The sequence below is a fragment of the Pundamilia nyererei genome, unplaced genomic scaffold (assembly GCF_000239375.1).
Source record: "Pundamilia nyererei isolate P.nyererei 1_Seehausen unplaced genomic scaffold, PunNye1.0 scaffold00033, whole genome shotgun sequence".
Taxonomy (NCBI): Eukaryota; Metazoa; Chordata; class Actinopteri; order Cichliformes; family Cichlidae; genus Pundamilia; species Pundamilia nyererei.
Window position 1 is genome coordinate 47,619 of NW_005187434.1, and position 10,769 is coordinate 58,387.

Here is a 10,769-nt window from a genome sequence, read left to right on the forward strand (position 1 = left end):
TTGCCTGCCTAATTAAGTTATATGAGACAGTAAAGTCACCAAATGTCTAGTTTGGTCTGGCCACAGGTTGTAAACTTTGTAGAAAATCTTCAAAGTGTTATTGTAGAGAATGCAACATACCGTAGTCAGTCTCAGTCTTCCAATGTTATATTGCTTTCAGTTCTCAAATAGTCTGAGATCCCACATCTTTGCTCAATCGTTATGTACCAAAACCTCATTTCCAACCTTCCCAATGATTGCCTCACATTATTTAAACCATCATTTTTGATGGATGTTAGCAAGCATCCAACCCTCTACCCTCCTAGCAACCCCACGTCAAAACAGAGGGCAGCCCTTTCACATCCACTGACCCAGATGCCGCACTTCCTTCAAAGGGCCTAATACAAAGCAGATGCTGTGTGGATGGCACAGGTCTGTTCTATAAGCAGCAGGGCAGTTTTTGTGCTGGCATCACGCATTGTGCCAATTCTGACCCCAGGGGTTTAAGGGGCCCCTAGGATCTGTCTGTCACAGCTAAAGGCGGCATGGAGTGCCTGGCGCAGACCTTTGACATTGATAAGACTGGGAGTCACAGTTCATGTAGAGAGGTGCGCAGAGACACAGTTTCTTTCTTGCAAACACACACACACACACACACACAAACCAGTTTTCATATATTGATGTATTTGGCAGAGCAGCCTAAGTCAGCATGCATCCATAAAGCTCGGTCTGAAAGCTCAGATAGCTAACTGGGTGACAGTCCAGGACACGGGAGAGAAAACACACTGTCCATCACAAATATCTTGGACCCAAATCTGAAAAGATGACAGCTGAGCTGAGGGCTCTTAAATCTGACAGATAAAGCCACAGAAAGCCCCACAACTAAAGAGGCCGCACAATGTGAACATCCAAATTTGCTTTTATTGACTTACCCCATGATCCTGACTACGGTCTACTCACTTACTTTCCTTCCTACTGCATTACATTACTTCCTGGAACACAAACTGCACCTAGTAAATAGGTAGCGCTGCAGTATGTAGTGTTTTCTAAATAGTAAAGCACAATTTTGCACTAATAAGCTAAAGTAAAAAATTAACCTTTGGCCTGGAACAATGCAGAATAATTCTTTAAAAAAATAAAAATTCCTAAACCTGTTGTTCACTGTAATCATTTCTGAGCAGTGAATAATACTTCCAGATTACTTTTACATAAGCAGGCTTTGCCAGGAAAGTATCTCAGTATGTGGACATTGAGCTACAACATTGCTTAGCACTCAAAAGTTAAGCTCAGATCAAAGGCAAATGGAACAACACACATATGCTCTACTGTATACGGGGCATGAGTTCACCATCCAATCACTCAGTATTCACTCATCTCATAAGTTCATTTTTCATGGAGACAAACTTTGTTTTAGTTATCTCAGTAATGCACACATCATCACCTGATACCCAAATAAACACGCTCAAACATAAAAAGCACCATGATGAATCACAGCTACAATATCTGTGATAGGAAGTGGTATTCTGGCCCCAACACCTCTCAGCCCTTCTTGCAAAAAAAACAAAAGGAAAACTGGTGGCAACCTGGTGTTAGGAGCCCAGTTCGTAAAAAACTGTTACATCGGATCATTTGCAGTCACACACATACACACACACACTGACTGATCTATTGGATATCCCTATCAGAGGTGCTGAGGAGGTGTCTGGTTGCAGGGCTGCTCCTGGGGTCAGAGCTTGTTGCTGATATCTCTAGAGTTTCTCCTGACAGTGGCCTCAGCGTTGTAATCTTTAACATCAATTATTCATTATAAGCCTAAGACTTTACAGCGGTAGTAAGCGTGACAGTGCAAGATTCACCGTGTGTCAGCTGCAGTAAGTCAGGTGACTGAGTTAAAGAAATAAATGCTGTCAAATATTATGTCAAATTACTTCTGTTTGCAATGGTTTATTAGGGCAGTGCAGATTAGTTGGGCTCCAAAATATTCCTTCCCTTGGACCCTACAGGCACGCGTTCAGGAGGTGGAGGGGTTGAACCAGCAGGCAGCAGTGAGGGTCAGATAGGACGTTCTGGAGCTGAAACAAACAGCCAAATTTGGAGGGTGTGTTTGATATCTAACACAAGGTACATGAAGCTTGCAGGCTTCAACTCAAGTAGTTTTTCAGTGTTCTTACAGACTCTAATGTTTGACAGTGACTGAGTTAAATTTTTCTCTTCTGTTCATATATAGGAAATTTGTCTTTTTCGACTTATCAAAGACAGCATCTGTCAACCCTTTTCACTACTGGAAGCTTAGTAAAGAAAAAATCCTAGCCTCTGAAACCACAATCAAGCGCTCTGCTTTTCTTCTCATCATTTAGAGGAGACTACTTAGTACTGCAAGTTGTAAAAGTGGAAAGCAATACCCTTACTTCCTTTTTGGTTGAGGATATTGTGGGATAACAGTCTGTCGAGTTTTAATCAAGGGCTTTCCCATGCAGCATCCCTGCCCCGAGGCTTCCCTGAGCCTGAGACGCCCATGGTGACATGGTGAAGGCTATGTGGTTGTATATATATATATATATGCCTGCTCACTAAACGCACACATGGATACACACACATATGCTAACACAAAGCCGTCTAGAGATTTCTGACACAAGGAGGCCTGTGGTAGGATCTCATGCATCAATCTTACAGCTCGGGTTGGTGATCTGGAGTCAGTCTGGCCACAAAAAGAAACTGCTCTGTCATTAACATCAACTAATATAACAGTGTTCCTGGAATGCTTGTGTGTCTGCTCAGTAAAAATTCACACTAAAGACAGACCACGCAAATAGACCGAATAAATGATACTAATCAAGATAAACAGATAAAGTAAACAGCGACAAACAGACAGATGGTTTGGCAGAAAAAGAGGCATACCATAAGAGCTGATATTAAGCCTTTATGTGTACTGCTCTTTATTTATAGCCTGCTAAACCAACCATTCAGTGTTGTAAACACTGGAAAGTGGAAGTGCCCTGTGGACAGATTGAGCAATTTATTATTCAGAGGTTATGCAAAATATGAGCAACTCATAATTTAAGCTTTAATAAGCAGAGTTGGGTTAAAAATGAGCTGCCAAAATTCATATAAGGCTACCACATTTAACACAAAATGAAACAAACCAAAAACAGAATAAAAAACCTATTAATAATATCGCCATTTAATTTAATTCATATGCATAAGCAGGATATTCCTTTTAATAGAGTAGCTGCTGTAAAATGCTAGTTTGCATTTGTTATGTATTTAGCCCCAAACCATAGAGTCTCCTCTGATCTGTTTATTGGTTTGGTCTCTGTTGGAGTTGTTCTCCACACTAAGTGATGCCACCAGGCCAGTGTGTGTCGGGCCGAATGTCAGAAACCACCCACCGTCCATTCTCAGCCCAGCGTAGCCGCGGCTGTCATTCCCGGTCAACTCACAAGCCCATAATTGCACTTCACATGTACTTTCTACATGTATTTTTAGATCAGTGAATGTTCTCGCCATACGGAGAGGTTGGGGTGAGGAAATTAAGAAACTTAATAAGCGAGTAGAGTTAAAACATACATCATTAAATCTAACAAAAACTCGGCATTACTCACTGGGCTTATTTTAGAGGGCTCTACGCAAAAGAAAAAAAGAATCCTATTTATTTGAAGGGGGAAAAACAGAAAACTTAAAATTAGTCCAACAAGAATGGAGAAAGTGTTTTTTGTGAAGTCAGGATGGGCTGATTTGCAACAAAATTATGCCATTCCACATTAGAGGACTTAGAAAACTGTTCAATGAATACTTTTCTAAAGAACAAAAATGCATGAGGTCAGCCCTCCAGCTATTGTCAGACGATACTTTTCAAACCAGGCATTTCTCCTTCAGGGGCAAGAGACTGCCAATCAAGTGCATTTTGCTGTGAAAAAGGAAACACAGAGAGGGAGAAATCTCCTGAGGTATTGTCCATATGGCCGTGGTCGGCTGCTCTTAAGTGGAGCCAATGGCATCTTGCGTCCCCAACCAAAAACAAGAGATTTTTCTTCTTCTTAGTGTGAAGGAAAGGATATAGAAAAAAAGAAAGTGGTTCCAATTGAGTAGGGACCAGTGTGCAAGCAGTTTAGTGGGCTTTCCAGTTTGAGCATTGGCTGACTGATTAGCCTGTATGACAGACAGTGCTGGAGGCAGACAGAAAAACACTTTCAGAGGATTAAACAAGGTTGCGCTCTCCATAGCTTCACAGACCAAAGGGCCAAATTAGAAAGGGTATTACTTCCTTGCATGTAACCGGTTGGGCCTGGATGAAATGCTAATTGCATTTCAAAAGAGTTCACAAAACAGAGAGGCAACCCAGAACGGGGGTGTATTTTCATTGGAGAAGAAGCGGGACTTTACGATTCACTGACCAGCACACAATTTTAAGGAGCAAGGCTTTTGTTCACTCATGCTCCTTTTTGTGTTCTATGTGCATTTCTGACATTGCCACAGTTCTTTTTTTTTGTTTTGTTTCTCCCACTTTTTGGCATGCTAGCCTCCTCTCCTGCAGAATCCAAATCTTCCCATTCAGACTCCCTTCTATTCTCCCAGCTCTCCTCTATCACTTTTAAATAAGGACACACACACTATACACGTCCTTACTACAGTAGGTGTGGGACAGCCCCTTTTTCAGGCTGTTGTAGCCTCTTGAAAACTAAGGGCCAGACGGTGAGGCTGAAGCAAATTCCTGAACGACTCGGGTCAAGAAATTTCATTTATTAGAGAAAAATACCAAAACCAGTAAAAATAAATGGTGATCATGGCTCAAATGAAGCTGTTAATCAACTTTGTTGTGATTCAAAACAACCAACGTATTATGTAATAGTGAATTTGAGACGGTGCACGTGTTCATGTTTGTGGGTCCTGTCCAGTGTCCATACAACAAAACATGACAATTTTCTGGCTTTTTTAAAAACCTTTTCTTAAACATATACCCAGACAATGAGAGAAAGTGGATGTGCACATCTTTTTACGTAAAGAACCACACCCACCACATTCTCGGGCACGCTTGGATCAACCACACAAACATACGAGGAATTCTTCTGACTTGATGAACAGCGGCGCAATGAGAGCAGTGAGAGATAAACAAAGAAGGAAAGTTTGTGCAAATGAAATGTAAAATGATGGGTCTTACACAGAAACTAGGGGGTTAGTGGATAAATAAAGAAAAAAAACTCTATGGAATCACCACACTTGAAGGATGTTCATTCAAAAAAAAAAAAAAAAAGGGACTTCATTAATGAAAAGCAACACTGTGTATCAAGCTAGCACGGATACTGTTTGACAGATTAAAGCGTGCCATTGTTATGTTTCACTGGAATGACACCAGACTAAAGTCCCAGCATAATCTCCTTGGCCAGTGCAGACCTGTAATTCATAACTAAACATCACCTTCAACCAAACCAATCAAACGCAGTCTTTGATCACTTCCCTGTAGCCCGCTGTAACCTTGTTTTCTTCTGTTTAGGTGGTAATGCTGGTTTTAGTTTCACTTTTCTGTATGTAAATCCCATTTCATTCAGCCCATTTCAGGTATATGACAGACAAACATGTTTCTCCCCATTTGCTTTTCATCAGTTTACTTGTGCATTTTCAAGACATACAGTATTGCTTTGAGTTTTCTCTCCTGATGCTGTGACATCTTCCATCTACTAGTATATTTTCCTTTTATAATGTTCCCATACTTTTTAGACATTTTAGACACGGGTGACTGGGAACAGCCAACATTATTTTGCATAATTTCTTTGTCAGATTGATCTGGAAAAAAATGTCATTAATCTGAAAAACAACTGACCTGTTTTACATGAATTTCACGAAGCCAGAATCTTCAGCAATCAAACAAAAGTAGTTTTTATATCATATCTGTGGTCTGTGTATGTGCTTCAAAGTAAAAAACTTAAGAGCGGTGATGCCAAACGTTTTTCCAGGAGTTGTAGATGTAAAACATTGGTGACCTACTTCGATCGGTTTGTTTTATATGGACAGGACACTGCTTTTCTGAAGCTCATTATTTTTCACGCTCTTTCAGACTCAGACACACGTAACACAAGTAAAGTCATTAGAAAGGAGAAATGATGGTTACAAAAAAGAAACAGTATAAGGTTAGATATCCATGATGTCCTTCCAGCCAAATGTGAGGCTGTGACTTGCACCACGGGCGGAGGGCACCACAGGATGCTTTCCACATGGCTCCACGTGGATTTTAACATGTGTGGATTTATCGCCAGACAAAGGGATCCAGGTGGGGTCTTCATGTTTAAAAGAATGGAATCAATAATGAACAACCAAAGATGTAATCATCAAATAAATCTGTGGAGCTTTGGAATAACACATTATTCGATGACTGGTGAAAAGAAAATGTTTTCAGTACTCTTTAAAGCGCCATTTAACTTGTACAAAGTCTAGCCAAGCTAATGTGAAACAAAGGACACAGCCTTCCAGAATGTTCTTGTACTTTTCCCTATGTTTTGATATCTGAGGAAATTTTGCTGTGCACAGATTTTCCATGCTGTTTGCTAGATAAAAAGAAACAGACCAGCTTGAACTTGCAAGGACAGAAATGTAGCTAAAATTGAATGTAGTGTAAATACTACAAAACGAAACTGATATTTTGTATTGATAATTCTGTAACATTTTAGAAGAACTGGTCATGCATCAGAGTTAGAACAGCAGGTAGTAAAGGCTCTGAAATCTATCTGATTTACCACCAAAAAGGTCAGGTTCAAGTTTAGTCCTGGAATGGAGATGGTCAACAGATGAACAAGTACAAGGTCTCCTTTTCGCTCCTAGAGAAGACACTATAACAATAACTCTAAAAGTACAAGTGTGTGTGTGTGTGTGTATGTGTCTGTGTGTATGTAATGAGCTTGTGGTTGTGAAATGTGATGTAGAGGTCACAGCTGAGAGCTCACGGCGGTGACCGTACTAGAATCCTCTCACTGGGAACAATATGTGGTTGGTTAGGCCCGCTAAAGAGACCTCAGGATTGCTGGACATCACTGAAAGGCCACCGCTTTCCTGTGTCTTTGCTCCAAAGACAACAGCTACTAAACCATGATCCTGTTTCCCGTGTGTAAGCACCAACTGTCAAATTACTTTTTAAAAACAAAGTACAAAACAGTAAAACAGAGAGAGAACATTTCAAGACAATTATTCATGGCTCGAATTCGTCAGTTTAGAAAATCTTAAGCTTGCTTCACCAGACCAGGCAATGAAGTATTAGACATAATGATCAACGTTCAGATAAAAAGCAGGGCGACATTTGAAGTTAGCATAGCTCCAGTCTCACTTGTTGCTGAGAAGCCAGAAGGAGCATGCTGAATGTTAATTAGACAAAAGGACATACAACAAGATCTCAACATCAAATATGAACGGTACAGATTACTTTATTTACTTTTTTTAATCAAATACTGTCCTGCATTTTATGTTCTCTGTACCTTTTCAATGTCTCCTAAGGGAGATGAAAATCCTATTAAAACGATCTTCCCAACAGTGTCAGCTGTTGTGTAATCGATATGAAACACACTGGAATAATATCAAAAACTGAAAGAGTTCAATTTGAAAAAACTCCTGCTTGAGGACATTCACCCCAAAGGGTCAGAAATTGTCCCTATTCATTACTGTAATCCAGTCACTATACACAAAACAGAAAAAGCTTAAATCCAAAAAGTCATGTCTTTGATTGTTAGTGGAAACATTGTTAAATTGAGCTGCATGTCTTTTGGATATTTTCCATACTAAAGGTATGGAGAAACCTTTCGCATTTTAGCTTTAAATTGACCCAAAAACATTTATTCTAACAACTGTTTTAGGAATTTGTTTTCATGTTTCACACCAGATCCTTGCATAACGCCAAGTTCAATGTGAAGAATAAGAATCTGCCTCAAAGACGTGATCATTTCAAAGTCGGTGCCCTTTCAAGGTGATGAAATGACAACCTGACCATAAAACAATAGTTTTAACTTATACTGACTGAATCCACTCTTTTTCTTTACACATTTCTTTACTATCCTGTGTTTTTACCATGCAAAAAGATGGTTTAGTAAAGCACAAAACTGTGGATGAAAACAAAATAACTTTTTTTATACTGTCTGCTTATAAAAGCAAACAAAAAGATCACAGGCATCTGTTCACAGATAGTAGCCTTCACGTCATGCATTGTTCTAATTAAACTTCACAAATTTCATTCAATCAAAGAGAGATAGACAAAAGATGTGCTTCACATATCTTGTGAAGCAAGTGATTCAATGGGGGGTGTGTGGGGGTGGGGGTAGCCTGTTGCATGGTGCCTTCATCCACTCTTTCGCTCTATCCCCACACACTAAAACGAGAGTACCTCTCATCCCCACAAAATATCGGTCTCATCCTTTCTGCATCGTGCAACAGTCCAACACCTTTCATCAATGAATAGTCTGTTTATGGCACTGCCCCCCTTTGTACCGTGCAGCCATTAGGGAGGTGAGACAGAAGGAAAGAGAGGCGAGCAGTAAAACAGTTTCCGCCCAGTGAATCACATTCAGCCCCTTGCACAGGCGAATGGGGGCTGACCCCTGCCAGGCAATGACATAAACACCGACAAACAAAGGACCTGACCTCTGAGCAAGTGAGGATCTTAGAGAACCCCAATCTGCAAAAACAAACTCACTCTGACATATGACTTTCTAATGATGAGAATGGAGAGAGGAGGTTAAAAACAATAAAACTGTGAACCCCCTGTCAACTTCTGCTTTTTTGTAAAAAAGAGGGAAAAAATTGATTAAATCATTTTACTAATTTCTACAAAGATTCACAGAAGAAACAGCTGATGGAGAGCAGGTGTAGACGCTGAATGGATACAGAAACAGCTCCCCACCCTTCCTCCCCAGTGAGAAAAAAGGATTTAACTCTGCTGGCCACACCACAGAGGAGGCAACAAAAGAGATTTGCAAAGGACGCACGAAGATGACATCATGTCAAATCAATTAGAGATCAGGAGGAGATGTTCAATTATTTAAGGTCTGCAAACCCCACCCCACGAAATGGTGTAAATTATGGAGCCATCTGCGTAAAATAACCCCCAAAAAAGAAGCAGTATCACAATGGGGCTAAAGGCGCCGCTCGTTTCTTTAACAGTAGCAGCACATGTGCGCAACTCAAAGTATGCCAAGATTACTTATGGCCCGAGTAAGCCTATAGATTAGTCAGTCTATGAGAAGGTCCCCCGGCTCACCATGTGTGGCAGTTGTTGTTTTATTTCAGTGGGAGAGCGAAAACCCACACAAAGCGGAGTAATCACACTGGAGATCCTGGATGTAACCATGGAAGCGTTTGTCTCCGTCCTCAATGGGCTACTCGGCCATTCATCTACTGATTGCGCTGAATCAATATTTAAGCTTTTCAATTTTATTAGCTGCACCGAGGGGTATTTTTGGCACAGGGCAAAAAGAAATTAGCAGCGGCCAACCACTTTTAATCGTTTTCTTATAGTCTTACACAATGCGTCTGCTTGAGCTGTCTGGCATAATTGATGAGGGGTATCGCTACTCATTTGTTTCCTTTATCCTTCCCACTATTAATCCACCGCTGACTCTAGCGGCTGGAGGAACCAGTCATTTCTCACTGGCTTACTGAGAAATAAATCCAAGACGGCTGCATTGTCCTGACAGACTGTAATACAAGAGTGTCACGAAACCACATCGGACGCATCTTCAGCTCTTTGTGAAATGAATCTTGTAAAGTTTTGCTGGTCGCCACTCATCCTCGTTCATAACTCACAAATCACACTGACAGACAGAAAAATCTCAGTAAAAGCACACAACACGAATCGTGTTAACTTACCTGACACCGTGCTTGACCTCTCAGTCCAAAATATTGTGCTCTATAATGTTTATTTCTGTGGATAACATCAGTGTGCGCTCCGAAGATCTTCGGCTCCACGTCTTCTCAAACAGCAGCCGGTAACTGCATCGTTTCGTGTTATCTGACACCGAACCTTCCACTCGGCAGCTTTTAGCTCTCCGTGAACAACGTGGGTAGAAGCGCGTCTGTCATGTAACGGGACTGGAGCTGGCTGAAATAGCCGAGACGGACACGGCTCTGTGAGACCTGCTCCTCTCTACACACAACTCCGGGCTCCTGCGGCCATGTGGCAGCTGTAGCTGTTGTTACTGTACAAACACGGCCTGCTGTCCGAGCAGAAAGCTTACTTTACAGCTACTCCGAGACTCGAGCTCGTCTCCCGGTCGCTGCTAATGAGACAAGATGTTTTAATCCCATTTGTCTCTGAAGGGCGCACACTACCGTGCACACGCTGTGCTGGCCAACAGCTCCACCTTGTGAGCTGAGCAGGCATGGAGAGCCGCTCTCCTCTTCGCTGTCGTCTGCCACTTATACGCTCCACAAACTTTGCAAATTAGCACCTGAGGAATTTCATTTACAGCTGGTCCCAGTTCACACAATTTTATACAATAATATATACAGTACTGTGCAAAAGTCTTGAGCTACACCTCGTTTTTTAAATTTTATGCGCTTTATTCTGGTTAACTTAGGTATTTTTATTTAGTTCATTTATTTATTTTCTCAGTAGCAAACCAAACCAAATTTCATTGCGCTATGTGTAATGATAATAGAAACCATTCATTCATTGCTATACATTACTAATTATTTTAAGTACTCTTGAGCAATAGTTCTTCAGCTTTTCTAAAGTTTTTCTCTGGGCATTGGCTGCTTTTCCACCCATTTTCAGCCCAGTCCTTGTACATTGTCCATGTTCTAAGAATTATATTTGA

The 10,769-nt window shown here is 41.0% G+C and overlaps 1 protein-coding gene across 1 annotated transcript in view; it reads right to left on the reverse strand.

Annotated features, from left to right (window-relative positions):
- The window catches only part of LOC102206074 (G-protein coupled receptor 98-like), a gene marked incomplete at its 3' end in the record, with an annotated part of 57,056 nt that extends 46,851 nt beyond the window's left edge, over window positions 1-10,205 (reverse strand). Inside the window, exon 1 of the mRNA XM_013909877.1 lies at window positions 9,820-10,205. The remainder of the gene's footprint in view (window positions 1-9,819) is intronic.
- Between the last annotated feature and the right edge of the window lie 564 nt (window positions 10,206-10,769).